Source organism: Cryptomeria japonica, chromosome 1 (assembly GCF_030272615.1).
Source record: "Cryptomeria japonica chromosome 1, Sugi_1.0, whole genome shotgun sequence".
Lineage (NCBI taxonomy): Eukaryota > Viridiplantae > Streptophyta > Pinopsida > Cupressales > Cupressaceae > Cryptomeria > Cryptomeria japonica.
In genome coordinates, this window is record NC_081405.1 from 9,110,215 (window position 1) to 9,123,702 (window position 13,488).

General features: G+C 37.5%; 1 protein-coding gene across 3 annotated transcripts in view; it reads left to right on the forward strand.

Moving 5' to 3' along the window:
- The first annotated feature begins 12,689 nt into the window (after nucleotides 1-12,689).
- LOC131036617 (uncharacterized) overlaps nucleotides 12,690-13,488 on the forward strand; it is a 52,582-nt gene continuing 51,783 nt past the window's right edge. Inside the window, exon 1 of one of the 3 annotated variants that reach the window (XM_057968546.2) lies at nucleotides 12,690-13,056. The gene's annotated coding sequence lies outside the window, so the exon portion shown is untranslated. The remainder of the gene's footprint in view (nucleotides 13,057-13,488) is intronic. The other 2 variants (XM_057968544.2, XM_057968545.2) reach the window with 2 other exon arrangements.

The window sequence follows — 13,488 nt, forward strand, 5'->3', positions numbered from 1 at the left end:
GGATGTGGATGGCTATCCAATGTTGTGCACAAATGGAATGGATTTGAAAAATGATAAGGATGAGATGATCAAATTGCCAAGATGATTTCCTGGGCTCAAAAGGGCAGCATAAACTTACTGGATTTCAAGATGTTTTTGAATGAAGGGATGGAGCCCTATTTTATAAGAAGAGGAGAGGAAAACGGATGGCTAGGATGAATTCGAGATGAAGGGCTAAGATTTACATGTGAACTCACACAAGGTCCAAGAGAGGGTGTGGAGACCAAGAAATATGCCTTAAAGGCATTTCGTATCTCCACGCTCCACAAGATGCATTGGAGGAATTAAAAATTCTCCAAAAAAGGATATCATGGGGATTGGAGGAATAAAAAGGAATTAAAAATTCCTTGGGAGAGGGGATGCCTAGAGGAATGTGTGATTTCGAAAATCTTACATTCACCTAGGAAAAGAGCATTTAAAGCTAGTGGTTAGATGAAAAGGACAAAGAGTTGACTTTGTGGCTAATCATGCTGATTAACCATTAACGACTCATTAGGAGGGGGATTAAAGGAAATGTTAGGTGGGATTAATATTTGTAGGAGAATTTGACTAGGAGAGAGAATGAGGGGAAGATTTGCGAGGATTTGATTTTTTAGAAGAATAAAGAAAGGGATTGGTTTATTAAATAAATCAATCACATGCTATAGTGACAATATTAATTATATTTAATTAATATTGAGAGGAATTTGAATTAACATAATTAATTAATTAATTATGCGAGGAATTAAAAATAATGAAAATAATTATTTTTAAGTGTTTACATTTTGCCGCTCTTTGAAGCAAGATGTGATGACACATTGATTCAAAGAATAATCTTGTTTCGATGCTGATATTGGTTTGATAGGATGCCTCGGCTCTTGATTGATAGATTATGGTATGGTGATGCTCCATTGGGAGATCAATCGAGGTATTTGATCTTTGGAGTTTTGCAAAATTGATATCCCGATATATTTGATTTGATTCGATTGATAAGATCTAGATTCAGTCTGGTTTCAAGAAGAATTCATCCTGTATAAGACAAAAATGATCAAAGTGTCTGGTTTTAGGAAAGATTAATCCTGTATAAAACATGATTGATCACAATATCTGGTTTCAGGAATGATTCATCCTGTATAAGACACGATCGGAGTGTCTGGTTTCAAGAAGGATACATCCTGTATAAGACATGACTGATCACAATGTCTGGTTTCAGGAAGGATTCATCCTGTATAAGACATGATCAGAGTGTCTGGTTTTAGGAAGGATACATCCTGTATAAGACATGACTGATCACAACATCTGGTTTCAGGAAGGATTCATCCTGTATAAGACATGATTGATCACAATGTCTGGTTTCAGGAAGGATTCATCACGTATAAGACATGACTGATCACAAAATCTGGTTTTAGGAAGGATTCATCATGTATAAGACATGACTGATCACAAACATCTAGTTTTAGGAAGGAATCATCCTATATAAGACATGATTGATCACAACGTCTGGTTTCAGGAAGGATTCGTCCTGTATAAGACATGATCGGAGTGTCTGGTTTCAGGAAGGATACATCCTGTATAAGACATGACTGATCACAACGTCTGGTTTTAGGAAGGATTCATCCTGTATAAGACATGGTCAGATCACAATGTCTGGTTTCATGAAGGATTCATCCTGTATAAGACATGATTGATCACAACATCTGGTTTCAAGAAGGATTCATCCTGTATAAGACATGATCAGAGCGTCTGGTTTCAGGAAGGATACATCCTGTATAAGACATGACTGATCACAATGTTTGGTTTCAGGAAGGATTCTTCCTGTGTAAGACATGGTTAGAATCATAATTAATTATGTGAGACAAAAAAAATAGAGGAAGAAAAATTAGGGTGGAAGGGATAGATGAGGAAGAAATATGAAGCAGTCGTGAGGTATTTGGAAAGAAGAATACGAGATGCGAGACCGCGGAGGAAAATGGGGGCAATTGAGAACTCCATGGGATTATTGAGTTTATGATTTGATGGAATGATGGTGAGATTTTGTGCACAACAAATGTGGAGAGCCAACCTAGTTTGATGTTGCCCTGAGTGACTTGCACCACTGATTATAGAAATCAGTATGCCATGAGAAACGTAGGGCATGGACTGACTCTGTAGACAAATGGGAATTTTTTGCACACAACAATGCAAGTGTTAAGAAACATTAATATAAAGTTGCGGGTTCATGCAAGGAAACCCTCAAACACATCGATACCTCTTGTACATGAGAAGGTAAGTGTTGATAAACACTAGTACCAGGTCACCAATTTATACAAGAAGGATCCAAAACATGCCATGCTATGAGATATGCCTCAGTATGCACCTATCATAACGTACTTGGATATGGAAGAACCCAGGCAGTTGTAAATAGTGGCAGTCGTAGGGCAAAAGATGTAAGCCTATATGAAAAGATCTAACAAATGATACCTTTTGCCAAGAGTAGAACTAGGATGGAGGATTAGGTTTCTAGGTGAGGGAAGGAGTCATCCCTAGGGCAAATCTATATTGGGGAGCGGGAAATCATCTTTAGGACAAGCTATATTTAGATCTCGGAAATTTGTGCAGATGCGGATGCCCTCAACAGGTTTGCCGACAGGTACAAATGTTTTGGGAAGGAGGATTAACTCCTTGGATGGTTATGACATTGATATGATTGTCTGCAGGTTCAATCAATGTCACCTACTAAAAAATCAAAACCAGTTATGTGATTAGCGTAGTCATAACCCATTGCATTAGATGATGAGCCTTTTCCTTTATCATGCTTCGAGAAGGGTTCCTGGTACATTTTGAGTTTGTCATTATTATTACCAGGTTTTGTATTTGCTATCTCAATCTCACCTCTATTAATGAGATCTTGTATGTAGATCTTCAGTTTCATTCACTTTCATGTATCATGTCCCTTGATACAATGGTATTCACAATACTCATTTTCATTATAACATCTTGGTTTAGGTTGATTGGGGTCAAATGGGCGAGTAATTGGAAAAACCACTACACCTGCTTGGACAAGTTTTTGAAATACCACTTCAATAGGCTCAGCCAGAGGAGTGAAATCTCTTGGAGTCCTATTATTCGATCGGGGTGGTCGTCCTTGGATTGAGACATTGTTGTGAGGTTTTTGGGATTGATTTTGGTTGTTGAATTGATGATTGTTGGTGGTAGATTTTGGGGGAGCGACCACGGTTTGGACCCGCTTTGCATCAGTTACACCATCATTGACCACATTTTTGTTTTTCGACCAGAATTTTGGCTTGTCGTTATAATAAGAGGAAGAACTTTGTGTTGATTTCTGGTAATGTTTCAAGGTTCCTTCCTCCAACAAGACACGTTCGAGGGCGAGACCTTTATCTGTCAATTTTTGGAAGGATTTGATACATTGAGATATTAAAGGTCTTGAAAGTTCAGGCACCAAGTTCTTTTGGAATAGCTCAATTTGATGTTGTTCTGGCATGTCCCACTGAAATTTCTTGATAAGATATCGCCATCTTTGTAGGAAATTGGTGAAGGTTTCTCCGGGCCTTTGTTTTGTATTACATAAGTCCATCATAGATACATCATTACCCATGTTGTATGCATAGTGGGCCATAAATTTTTCTGCCAAGTCTGGAAAAGAGACAATGGAACCTCGTGGTAAAGATGAGAACCATGTCAAGGTGTCTCCTATGAGACTCTTAGGAAAGAGTCTGCGAAGATAAAGGTCACTATAGGAGACTTCTTGGCATAAGATGTGGAATTCTCGGACATGGTTGTGAGGATCTCCTTTGCCTTCATACTTGGTGAATTTAGGGATCTCAAATCCTGGGGGATATGGTGCAACTAATATAGACGGGTCGTAAGGACAAGGGCAAAACTCTTCGAACGAGTACGTTTTCCTTTTATTAGTCCTTTGTTTCATGTCCTTGATGAGGTCTTGTTGTGGACTTTGATATTGATGAATTGTACTTGCCCCAAGAATTGGATGAACCAAATAAGGTGCACCACCACCAATATATTGATATGATGAGGAGGTGGGAATGTGGGATGTGATGACCGATGTCGCCGGGGTTTGAGGGACAGTTGGTTGCGGTCCGTCAACTGTTGTGACAGGATTGAATATGACCCGGATAAAATTTGCGACATTGTTGGGAGGAAGGGAAGTTTGTGGAATATAAATTTGTGGTTGAATAGAAGGAGGTGGTATAGAAGTTTGTTGGAGAATGGATGAGATCGGATTTGATAGTGGTATGGATGGTAAGGAGGAAGAAGGTGGGATGGAGACCACAGTGGGAGGTACAATGGGTGGCATTAATTGAGCCTGGATGATTGATGGGGCTGCAATTGATTGAGTTTGAATAGTAGGTGCAGCATTTTGTGTGGGAGCGAGATCTCCTTGTGGTTGTTGGGTGATAGCGGATCTATTAAATTTAGGCGGAAGTTGAGCTCCATGTTCAAGAAAAGTTTTTAGAAGTGCAGTAGGATTGTGTTTAATAAACTTTTCCATCATCTCTTGGTTATAAGAATCCGCTAGGAAAGTTTGCACTTCCGGACAAAGTTCATCTTGGTTAACGATGTCAAGATTTTGACTTTGATCTTGATCGCTAGGTTGCCCACTTTGTGTATGATCTTGCGTGGGATCTTCATATAGGACATAAATGTCCGGCATGCCATATTGTTGTTCAACCATCTTTTTCTTTCGGGATCGAGTTGCGACCATACACGATATTTGTGATGAAAAGACTTAGGAAAAATGTGATGAAAGAACTTAGAAAATTTGTGATGAAAGGATTTAAGAATTTTGTGATGAAAGGATTTGAGAAATTTGTGATGAAAGGATTTGAGAAATTTCAGGATGAAAAGACTTGAGAAATTTGTGATGAAAGGACTTGAGAAATTTGTGATGAAAGGATTTAAGAAAATTGAGGATGAAAGGATTTAAAAAATTTGAGGATGATTGATGAAGAAGGTATGGTAGTGATGGTTTAGAAGAAACTTGATAACTAGGTTGTCTTTGACATAAATACGACTTAATGGAGGATTGATTTGAATGACAAATTGTATGAAGGGATATGACCACCCTGATTTGGACGATAATAGGTGTTTCAAAGGACAAACTTGAATGTTGTCACAGATGACAGACTCTTAGCTTCTCTCTTAGGCTTATGAAAAATGGGACAGACATAGTTTTGACGCAATTTCGGACTTTGTGTGGGTAATGACTTGGACAATTGTTTGTGTCTTGACAAATGTTTTTGCAAAGTGTTTGGGGATAGTGATGTGTTTTTAGTCTACTCTTGGCAAGTATGTATAAAACAAAGCAAATACAGTGATCAAATGCATATTATATCAGAGACACTCATGCTCATATACAACATTCTTAAGGCTGGCAAGGACAATAGTCATTGAATCCCAATTGGTTTCCCATCTACGCTTACCCAGAGCAGACACTTAGATGCTTGACCCCACTGGCTCCCCTCCATGACACTCACTTCTCGGGGCTACCAAGCATCAATTCCCATGAAAACTCCTCATGGCGAACTTTGTGTCTCTACTAAGGGTTGTAAGAATGTGGGCCGCTTCAGAGGTCCGACCTCCTACACCAATGACTAGAAGGTTTTTGGCCACTATGAACAAGGTGTTTAGTAAGTCTTCCCGTTAGGAGCTACCCTTTGAAGTTGCGCAAGCGCAATTGAGGCCTATAGCCTAACGAAGCACCAAGAACTTAGTAGTCACGCAAGCATGATTGAGATCTCTAGGATCCTACTAAGCACCCAATGTGAGAGTGAACTCTCATATAACCCCAACCATTAACCCTTTCGTAGTCGATGGCTTATTTATTATAGTGAGTTGGGAACCCCAGGTCTGGGTGTATTCACTTGGGTCGTTCCCCTCTTACCTTCTCAAATAGCAGGTTGGGAGGGCAGACCTGCTAGAGGTAAACACACAATTAAACAAGAAAATGTTGGAGGGTCTGGATTTCTGATCGTCTAGTAAGACGAGAGCATACTTTCCTACCTTTACGCTTTTCTTAAAGACACATAAGACAATGGTTCATTCCATTTTAATTAATATCTAGGAGCCTAATTTAAATAAATGCATAATATTTGGTTGAATCAGCTAGGCAACCTGCAAAACCACTTGATTAGTAGTTTGAAAAATGGAGTCTTCAAAAAACGTCTTGCAAAACAACTTGATTAGTAGTTTGGAAAAATAGAGTCTTCAACAAGCGTCCTGCAAAAAACAACAAAATGACAAAAATATTTTATTTTTTTTTATTTTTTGGGAATGAATAGAAAAACATGAATAAAAACTTTTTTACTAATGACAAATGTGGATTTGAAGAAAGCTTTGATGGGTAAATGGGGTTTGACTAGGTTTTTGCCACTTTCCAAAGGATAGGCAAGCGAAAAATGGGGATTTTGGAGGAGAGATGAAGGAATGAGAAAATTTGTCAATGAGGGGCAAAGAAGTAAAAGTTGAAGATGGATAATATGGGAAAAATTTGGAGGTGATTGGATAAAAAGAGGAAAAAGTTATGGTAAACCCTAAAAATAGAGAAATATGGGATTTAGGCTTCAAAAAGTGGATTTTTGGGATAAAGCCCCCAAGGAAGAAAATGTGGAAAATGGCAATGCGGAGAATCCAGTGGAGTTTGGAGGAAAATGGAGTCAAGATAAGGAAGATATGGTGAATTTTTTTATTTTTATTTTTTTTAAAAATTTTTAAACCTTAGATTTAACAGAGCAGACATGAACCCTAGATTTAATAGAGCAGAAACCCTAAATTTAACAAAATAAAAAAGAAATGTCAAAGGTTTGGATTTCTGATTGTCTAGATAGACAAGAGCATAATCTCCTACTTTCACACTTTCTTGTGGTCAGATAGATTATCTTTAAACAGAGCAGATAACAGGAAATGAAAAAATAAATAAAAGAAATGCAGATTACAGTTAGCGCCTAAAAATTTTAGACAGATTAACAGAGCAGACAGTAGCACTAAATAGATAGAAAAGTGTCAAAGGTTTGGATTTCTGATTGTCTAGATAGTGTCTAAATAGACAAGAGCATACTCTCCTATTTTCACACTTTCCTGTGGTCAGAGCATACAGTCGCGCTAAACAAAATAGAAAAGTGAAAGGTCTAAATTTCTGATTGTCTATATAGACAAGAGCATACTCTCCTACTTTTACATAGATTATAATTAAACAGAGCAGATAACAGAGTAAATAACAGATCAGCTAACAGGAATTCAAATTCTCATAAAAATGCTCGCGCTAATTGCAGAGCTATCGTGTTGAAACAGAAACAGAAACAGAAACAGAAAAAGAACAGAAACAAAAACGAAACAGAAACAGAAAAAAAGCTGTTGCGCAGAAATACAGAGCCGCTATCCTGGAACCTGCAAAAAAGATTTATTTATTTATTTATTTATTTTTTCTTTGCAGTCGTGCTATTCTGGAATCTGCGTCTCACAACTCACAAAAACCTAACAAAAAAACATTAGTTCTTAGGGACGTGGGTCCCACCGGGCGTGCCAAAATGAAAAGGGGAAAACAGATTTGAAGGTCAAATGATCAAAACATAACGAAATAAACATGCATAATGCTAAAATATCATTAAAAGACCATTTCACCTTGCTATTTTACCTTCTCCTTCGGATTGAGCTTGATAAAGTGAAGGCGCCCCTTAATAATGCTCCACTTGATGTGCTCCTTTGATTGCTGGATGTGGATGGCTCTTCAATGTTGTGCACAAATGGAATGGATTTGAAAAATGATAAGGATGAGATGATCAAGTTGCGAAGATGATTTTCTGGGCTCAAAAGGGCACCATAAACTTACTGAATTTCAAGATGTTTTTGAATGAAGGGATGAAGCCCTATTTTATAGGAAGAGGAGAGGAAAACGAATGGCTAGGATGAATTTGAGATGAAGGGCTAAGATTTACATGTGAGCTCACATAAGGTCCAAGAGAGGGTGTGGAGACCAAGAAATATGTCTGAAAGACATTTCGTATCTCCACGCTCTACGAGATGCATTGGAGGAATTAAAAATTCTCCAAAAAAAGGATATCATGGGGATTGGAGGAATAAAAAGGAATTAAAAATTCCTTGGGAGAGGGGATGCCTAAAAGAATGTGTGATTTCGAAAATCTTACATTCACCTAGGAAAAGAGCATTTAAAGCTAGTGGTTAGATGAAAAGGACAAAGAGTTGACTTTGTGGCTAATCATGCTGATTAACCATTAACGACTCATTAGGAGGGGGATTAGAGGAAATGTTAGGTGGGATTAATATTTGTAGGAGAATTTGACTAGGAGAGAGAATGAGTGGAGGGAATAAAAAATTAGAAGAATAATGTTAAGTGAGTTTAGGGAGTTTCTAGAAGAATTTATTAGGTTAATGATGAATTAAGAAGATGATTTGTAGAAATCATGTAGGTTAACTAATTAATTGAAATTAATTAGCTAAGAGGAAGATTTGTGAGAATTTGATTTTTTAGAAGAATAAAGAAAATGATTTATTAAATAAATGAATCACATGCTATAGTGACAATATTAATTATATTTAATTAATATTGAGAGGAATTTGAATTAACATAATTAATTAATTAATTATGCGAGGAATTAAAAATAATTAAAATAATTATTTTTAAGTGTCTACAATACCTCAAGGCCCTTAGAATTTGTGCATACAGATTTGTGTGGTCCAACCAGGACAAGAGCTTTAGCTGGTGAAAGATGCTTGATATTGTTCATTGATGATTTTTCAAGAATGACATGGGTCACTTTCCTACATGACAAATCACAAGCATATGAGAGGTTCAAAATATTTCAGAAGATGGTTGAGAGGGAAAGTGGATGCAAGCTGAAGTGTTTGAGATCGGACCAGGGTGGTGAGTTCACATCAAATGAGTTTGTAGACTAATGTGATAGACATGGAATCAGAAAACAATATTTGGCCCCAAGAACACCGCAACAAAATGGTGTTGTAGGAAGGAAAAACCAGACTGTCAAGGAGATGGCGAGAACTATGTTGAATGAAGCAAACATACAGGATATGTACTGGAAGGAAGTTGTTCATACTGCTGTATATACACTAAATCGGATTTAGTTGGGAACAAATAGCAGAGTACATATAGATTGATTGACGGTATAAACTTGAGGTTATATTGCACAGAGTATTGGAAGTGTATCTAAGAGAAGGTGCAAAGAAGAGAGATTGTGTGCATGTGCATAACATAATGAGTGAGTGTGTGCATAACATAGAGAGAGCAACACAAAAAGTTATAACACATAGAGAGATCAAGTGTAGAGAAAGAGGGTGCAAAAAAGAGATAACCGAGAGCCTGGACATAAAGAATAGGAACAAAGAACAAAAAGGAATATCATAAAAACATTGTTGTTGAAGACAAAGAGGAAATATTTGCAAACAAAGAGCCTATATGAAGACACGACAAGGAGTTTATTTTAAGTAGTAGGGGAAAAGATCAAAAGTGCCAAACTATAAAGGCAAAGATCAAGTGCAAAGCTATTCAGAGGTTACAAAACATCATTTGTAACAAGGTACTTTAACTGTATTTGAAATTTATCTTCATTGTATATCACTTGAGTGGGTGCTCAGATTAGGGGTTGGTGCCCATAAATTTAGGGGTTGGTGCCAATAAACTTGTAATCAAACATTTTTCATTATGAGGTTGGATTAGAGCAGTAGTCTCTAACAACATTTCTCACCAAGGTTTTTTCCACATTGGGTTTTCCTCGTACATTTGGTGTTATGTGTATGCTTATATAGTGCACGTGTGTTTAACTTTTCATTCATTGATATTTTTGCTCCCTAACTCAACTATTTTTATTGTTTAAGGATCTAATTTTAACTACCATAGATTCACCTCCCACCTCTCTGTGGTCTATTTGTGTTCTTTCAATATATTTTTATATGTATGTATTCATCTTATCGAAGGAACCATTAAGATTTAAATCTAAAGATCATAATCATTTGCTCGATTGGTTTATATTATACTTTGTTTTAATAAAAGAAACATAATCCATGGCAAATATGAGATAGCCTTAACTACTAATGGAACCAAACCCTACTCATCTCAATAAGTCTTAAACTTACAGATTAGGGTTACCAGATGACATTAGGTCCTTCTTCTGTTACCTCCGATTCTTGATGATACTTTCCCTCCCTTCTTAGAGGATGACAACTTCTTGCATCTACTAGGTCAAAATCACGTAGTTAGTTTGAAATCTTAGCATAACACTAACATTTGCATATATTGATATAAAAATTTACTCATATGTCATAATGATTAAAACCAAATCATTAACATGTGCATTGTGAATTACCATTCATCAATATTAAGCAACAAGTATCAGTGTATAGAACATCATAAAAATATTTAGGGAACAAGTGGGATGCAACGCATACATGTATATGTATATACACATATGTGTACATGTATACACACACGTGTGTATGCGTACACACACATATTCGAATAGGAGCTCCTAGAAACTTAGGCCACCTAAGAAATACAAAGGTTAGAAAATAAGAGGATGAATTGAAGATATAGATAACTCAAGATGAGGTAGATATAGGCCTTAAGGTTTATATATGTATACACACACACACACACATATACATACTATACACACACACACATGTATATGTATATTCATATATATATATATGTGTGTGTATATATATACATATACATGTTTGTGTGTGTATACATAAATGTGTATATATGTGTGTGTGTGTGCACATATATGTATATGTCTATATGTGTACATATGTACATATACATATAATTGCACATCCCACCAACGTTCTCTCCCTTCTTTCACAAACATAGAGATAGAGACACACATATATACGTAATTGCACATCTTGCCCACTTTCCCTCGTTTCTTTCACAGACATAGAAACACGCACACGCGCACATACACACATTGTGATATAACAACATGATTGGACACCGACCTTACAAAATTGGTTGCTTGCCTTGAAATGCCATGAAAATTGGAAACCCATTTGACAATATAACAACCATGACCAAGCAAACCTTACAAATTGGATACCTACCTTTAAATGCCATGAAAATTGGAAACCCATTTGACAATATAACAACCATGACCAAGCAAACCTTACAAATTGGATACCTACCTTTAAATGCCATGAAAATTGGAAACCCATTTGATAGTATTTACTTAAAACCACAAAGTATTACTTTTTTGCCATAGTTTTGGTGTGTTTATGAACACATTCTTTATTAGTGTTCATAAACACCACATACGCAAGTGTGAGAATTGGCAAAGAAAGGAGACTAGAGTTGAAGAGCCTTCGAGAAAAGTTTAGAGACTACAAAAGGAAAAGAGAAAAACTAAAAAAACTACATATGTAAGCTTTTGGCAGCCTTAGGGAGGAGTAGTTCTTCACCTGGGTTAAATGGCACCAAAACCTCCAAGCAATCTCTTCTAGTGGCTGCAAAAACTTGCAAGCAACCCCTCCTATTCGCTACCAAAACTTGCAAGCAATTGTCAAACGAAAGTAACTTGCATCAAAGACAAATGTTTTTTGGAAATAAATGGCAAAGAATTTATAGCATAGCAACGGTTACCTTAAGTAGCAACCAAAATACGAGGATGCTGAGAATGTTGGCATGGCAAGCAGGTGTTATAGAATATGTCCAGGTCTCCATGTGCGCGAGCATCTTGCCATGCAATAAACGATGGTTTACGGTCCTTAGGCAACCCACTTCTAGTTGCTAAAGTGACGAATAGTCTAAAACAAGTGCGAAAGAAAGGAGGGAAAGTTGGCGTGTTTATTGATGAAATGAACCATTAAGTGGTTCTTCTGTTGGATATTGAGTGGCAAATAGGTTGATGAAATACAAGGGGGCGCATAGTAAATTCCCCTTGCTGGATGGCTTTTAGAGGACGATGCAACATTAATGCAGCTTGTCCTCTGCAGAGGGTGGCAGATTGCTTGCATGCCACACAAACGATACAATCTGGATGCCTGCCTTGACATGCCACTTCTCTCGGTTGACATGCACAATGACTTGTCGACCCAAAAATGGGCCCTTTTTTGACACATTGGATCGATTGAGTCATTACATGTGACAAATCGTGTCTAAGGAGATTGAATTTTTTTTTCCCAAATTCGCAACTAGTTTGACTATGCAATTACAGTCTACATAATGATCCGAACATAATGACCCGAACATAAGATGCCCCACTTTTGACCCCTCTCCCCTAGTATGCTTTGTTGTTATACATACGCTTTGTCGCATAGATTTTTGTTAGTCTGATAGACGTTAAAATTTATTCTTCTTCTACTACCCACCAGCCCTAATTTTAACAAACGACACCTAAATCACCAACCAATCACACTTTTCACGTGTGCTACGTCTGCACGGAGCACGTTTAACAGCCCGTGGAAAAAGTCTCATTGCTAAGCAAAAACAATCTCCAATTTTATCTGTTCGAACCTACTCCACACAGCCATGTGACCACATTCTAATTAAGCACTTATGTAATCGTCTTCGAGTGACCGGCTTCAATTATAATTTATAGGGGCCCCATCGGGACCCGAGGGCTTCGATTAGCCACCAAACTAACTAATCAAATAACCTGGGAAGCCACAGACACTTGTGTCAGACGACTTCTTACATATCCAACAGTTCGCCGCCGGCTACCGGAAGTCGTCTCCGGAGTTCTAGAAGAACTGGCAGCAGGCACTTAATTCATGGGTTTCTGGATGCTTCCACGAGTCCCGACTAACCTGCCTTGATGTGTCCCATAGAAAGCTTGCGACCGTGCGATAAAGTTGGAGGCGCTGTTGAGCTTTCCGACGCCGGTGACGAGGGGTGGATTTCTGAGCCTTCTCGTCTTGTACGCAGACGAGATTTCTAGAGAGATCGAATCCTCGGAGCTCAGAGATAGTCAATTGTGTTTTAGAGGTTTATATTCGAGTACTTCGCGTAGCCTCGTGCCTGCATCTTCATTCATTGATTCACTCCAGGTTTTGATCGCCTTCTTTACACTTTGTACTCTAACTAGGCTTTTTTGACCCCGCAATGTCATAAGAATTAATCTTTTTTTGGAGAAAGGTTTCTGATTTGGAAAACGCAGTCTATTTGAATGTGGATTTTCGAAATATGGCGGAAGACGTTTTTGTTTTTCTGTTTCTCAAGAGCGCCGGGCTAACGAGAGTATTTTTGATATCTCTCATTCATTGTATTGAGGCGTTCCTTGATGCAGATGGATTGAAAAGAGTTATTTAAAGAAAACACAAACAAATAAATCGTAAACCAGCTGTAAAACTGTTTTGGCTGCACTTAGTTTTTTAATTCCAAGAGAAATGATAAATTGAGCTAAAAGTTTAATATTTGTAAATTCTGGTCTTTGTATTTCATTCTCACTGATAAGATATTCCTTTGCGGGGTAATTTTCG